At 39.4% G+C, this 4,616-nt stretch overlaps 1 long non-coding RNA gene across 1 annotated transcript; it reads left to right on the forward strand.

Moving 5' to 3' along the window:
• Positions 1-581: 581 nt before the first annotated feature.
• On the forward strand, positions 582-1,334 carry LOC137499003 (uncharacterized). Its single transcript, XR_011017967.1, has 3 exons — positions 582-781; positions 871-965; positions 1,067-1,334. It is a non-coding gene; the product is annotated as an uncharacterized lncRNA (long non-coding RNA).
• Positions 1,335-4,616: the final 3,282 nt, after the last annotated feature.

Consider the following 4,616-nt stretch of genomic DNA (forward strand, 5'->3'; position numbering starts at 1 on the left):
CTTTGCAATTATTGAAGAAAATACAAGGCATATCCCTGAAACTACATCTTCCACCTGGGCGACTGTCCTAAGTGCAGATCAGTGGTGACTGATTGATTGAAATTGACTGGCACTAGATCGGAAGTGGCATTATAACTTACCGCTCATTGAGCTCTGTACGTGGTTTTTGATTTTGACTTCTCCACTGTTAAGAGATCTCTTGGTTATTAAAAAGACTTGCAGGTATTCACTTGAGGCCAATGATTAACCTTAGAGAGGTACTTCAATCAAAACTTACTCAGTGTATTTTCATATAATATTACTGGATATTTGTATCAGTAAATTACTTTTATTGTAGGCCTATTTATTATGTTTATTCTGCATTCGACAATCTCCACCTGAATCAGTGCTTGATACCTGACTGTTAAACACCTTCCAAGCTTCTTATTTCTTACTGCCTGATATAGGTTCAGTGTTCGCAGCAATTACATTTGTTCTAAGGTATTGAAATGGGTGTTTATACTTATACCTTTTAGGGAATACTTTTTTTAGAAGAAATAACTTCATACTAAAACTTAAAATTCTTACAGGTGCTGATTTGATATTTGCTACAAACTTGAAGAGAAATCAGGATTACCATGGTGCTATGAACAGCGAGAAATTTCAGATGTGGGTGAAGACGCAATTAATCGTAGGATTAAGAAATATAGGACCCTGTGTTATTGTAATGGATAATGCACCATATCACTGTAAGCTTGTTGAGCATCAACCAACAACGAAATGGAGGAAGGATCAATTAGTGGTAATTATACTTAATTGAATATTTCCTTCTACTGAATGATGTTTAATGATGTTACAGAAATTAATTTTTATTTTTCCTTTAATTTACAGTCATGGTTAAGGCAGAATGGAGTTTCTCCACCAGAAAATGCTACAAAAGATGAGCTGCAAAGGTTGTGTAATATGAATCAAAGTCACTTAAAGAGGTACAGAAGCACGTAAACATAAGTTTAGATAATGTTGTTTACACTCGTGTATTTGACTTTCATGTATGCATAACAATATTTCTCTGTTTCTTTAAAACCAGGTACATTGTTGACGAGATGCTGCACAGTGAAGGCCATACTGTCTTACGACTTCCTCCATACCACTCATTTTTCAATGCCATCGAATTTGTATGGTCTGTGGCAAAACAGTATTATAACAAAACAGTGGCTTCAAGACCTGGTCACGGATTGGACAGAGCTACAGCTGTGTGGAAAGAATCTCTTGATCAGGTAGGCCAAGTGGAAATGTTATTTATTGGATATAGGCAAGTGGAGTTTATAATATACTTGTCAGGTTGTGATACTTCAATATATCTTATAGGTGACAACAGACATGTGGAGAAATGAAGTGAAACACACTGAGAAGAAGATTGTCGAGTTCTACAATAATGAGGTGAGAGGTCTTCCTGAAGTGGAGGAACTAGTCATTCATCATGGAAGTAGTGAATCAGAGGAGGAAGATGAAGAAGAAGAAGAAGAAAGAAGAGAAGCCGAGGAGTTAGCTGTACCATTGTAAGAGCCATTCCATGAGATTAAGAATGTTATAACTTTGCTGGGAAATAATACATTTCTGATTGCCCCGTCCTTTCTGATATAACGAAGTTACATTTCAAAATTGTGGGAATTGTGTATCTACAAGTTACAGGGCGGTATAGATGTGCAGGTGGGGATCAGTGTCCAATCGGAGTGGAATTATCTAGAACTGCTGTGGCGCAATGTGAGGAGGAGCAGGCGAGGGAGGGAGAGAGAGAGAGAGGGAGACAGCACTCTGTCACCAATACACGATGTAAACATTGTACGCCTGTTAAAATACTGACATAACTCAAATTTTATACACTATCTAATGGTTTTCCACAGTTCTCTGAAAGTCACAACTCACATATACTGTATATATATAGAGAGAATTACATATAAAAATACCTGTGTCCACAATAAGTAGCCCACATATTAAATATAAATCAATTTGCTTTATGTCGCACCAACACAGATAGGTCTTATGGCGACAAAGAGGATAGAAGAGATAGGAAAGGGCTAGAAGTGGGAAGGAAGCGGCCGTGGTCTTAATTAAGGTACAGCACAAGCATGTGTCTGGTATGAAAATGGGAAACCACCGAAAACCATTTTAACGGCTGCCGACGGTAGGATTTGAACCCACCATTCCCCGAATGCAAGCTCATAGCTACGCGACCCTAAACGCACGGCCAGCTAACTCGGTCATCTTTGAAAATGTCTTTTTCTATCAGCAGAGGCTTTTTTAAAATCGTCATATTTTGTATAGGCTACAGGAGATGTACAGTAGCCCACTGGTTTTCTGATTAAACATCATTTATTTAAGCTATTGCATCAGTCTACTTACATACTCACTGTCCACGTACATCGGTAACCTCGTGATTCAATTATTGAAGTATTGTGCAATGATGCGACATACAAACTAAGAGAATACCGAGTGGTTCTTCCAAATATAAAACAGACAATTTTGAGTGGTCATGAGCATGACTCATAGTCATAGGGTAGGCTAAATAATAATGTTATTGGCTTTATGTCCCACTATCAACTTTTAGGGTTTTTTTGAGACGTCGAGGTGCTGGAATTTAGTCCTGCAGGAGCTCTTTTATGTGTCAGTAAATCTACTGACACGAGGCTGAGCACCTTCAAATACCACCGCACTGAGCTCGGCCCTGCCAAGTTGGGTTCAGAAGGCCAGCGCCTCGACCGTCTGAGCCACTCAGCCAGGTGTGGAGGCTAGAGAGCTGAGTTTAAGTAATTGTCGAACGTCAACTAGTTATAAAGATACTGATTGATTAAACTAATACAGTAATTAGAATAACCTAATTGACTACCTACTTACAACCTAGGTACTTTGGAATTGTGTTGTATCTTTTTAACACTGCAAATAAATCCATGTATTGTTTAAAACTCCCTGTAAGAAGAGGACAGTGAATGCGAATAGGTATTATTTTCAAATGAGCTGAGCTCGAGAGTCCATTATAGCATACGATTTTTTCAGTGTACCATGACTCTGTATGTATTGCTTCAGAGGAAGTTCGGCTCCCCGCCAATGTCCAGTGTACCGATAATGAACCGTGTGTGTGTTGTGTCTCACTGATCCATGACTGCGTACGATTCTTTCAGTGTGCCATGATTCACTGTGGCTCGCTGCAGCGAAAGCTCGACTCCCCGCCAGTGTCCAGTGTGCTTATAAGGAGCCGTGTGTGTCGTGTGGCTCACTGAGCCGTGATTGTGCACGATTTGTGTGCCGTGAGCTTGCCGTTCCTGTGAATCGATTCACTCGGACACTTGAATGAATCGATACACTGCTTCGAATCATGCACTCAGTAGCCTACACTAGTAGAGGTACATAGTACATTACCATTAAGATAGATAGCATTGCAAAGTAATTCGTCTTTACAATAATAATAATAATAATAATAATAATAATAATAATAATAATAATAATAATAATAATAATAATCGTATGGCCTCAGCTACCATGTGCAGGCATTTCAAGTTGACGCCATCTGGCTGTCTGCTCGTCAATTTTGACGTTCCGTTATACTCTAGGCCCACTAGATGGCAGACCGAGTAAACCGAAACTCTCTTGGGCGTCTGTGGCTGAGATTTAATTAATTTTGTCGGGTAAACACCAAATGTGTCACCAGAGATCTTTTACATGCCGACATCGTACGACATGAAGTGTCGAATGGACTTTTTTCTGCCCTTCAAAAATCCGACTACCTCTGCCGGGTTTGAACCCGCTATCTTGGGATTCGGAGGCCGTCACTCTACCACTGATCCACAGATGCAGCTGTCTTTACCATGAAATACATTGTCGTCGTACATGACTGAATTACTATCAATATATCTTAGAGAAACTGTAATGTACATGAAACCGAAATTCAGTTTAATTTCCGCGATACATTCTTCCTATATAAAGGAGACCATGTAGCTTATCCACCTTCATTTCAGCCACATAAATATTCAGCAAAAATTGCAAAATCACATTAAAGGACAAATACAATTTTTTAAGTAGAAATAGTCTGGAACATAGATTAGTGAGGTTGGACATCCTGCCCGTCATCATTCAGGAGTCGCTGTTGAACATACTGTACTTGTCAAAACTAGTAAGTTTCTATTTTACACAATAATAGTGAAATGTTGATGAAGACGACATACACCCAGCCCCCGTGCCAGAGAAATTAACCAACGGTGGTTCAAATTCCCCACCCTGTCGAGAATCAAACCCACACCCTGTGACCAAAGGCCAGCACGCTAACCATTTAGCCATGGGGCCAGACAATAATAGTGAAAAAGCATGTTCACTGCAGCTATTGTTGACTGGATATTTCTTCTCTTTAAAGAACAGTGAGTACCACGAATTAATATCCTGTTTTGTTGATTCCTGTAAACTTTGTATGTACGGTTTTGGTTCGCCAGTTCCTAGCGTATCTACTGAATGAAAACTTTGTAGACCAATGGATTCAGTTTTATGTTTATTGCCTTCAGTCGTCACGACAGTTTTTTCAATGACAACAGTCGCTCAATTACAAATCCTGTCGAACCTAACCTAACCCTGCGACAATCAGTGGTTTT

This window comes from Anabrus simplex, chromosome 3, assembly GCF_040414725.1.
Source record: "Anabrus simplex isolate iqAnaSimp1 chromosome 3, ASM4041472v1, whole genome shotgun sequence".
Classification (NCBI taxonomy): domain Eukaryota; kingdom Metazoa; phylum Arthropoda; class Insecta; order Orthoptera; family Tettigoniidae; genus Anabrus; species Anabrus simplex.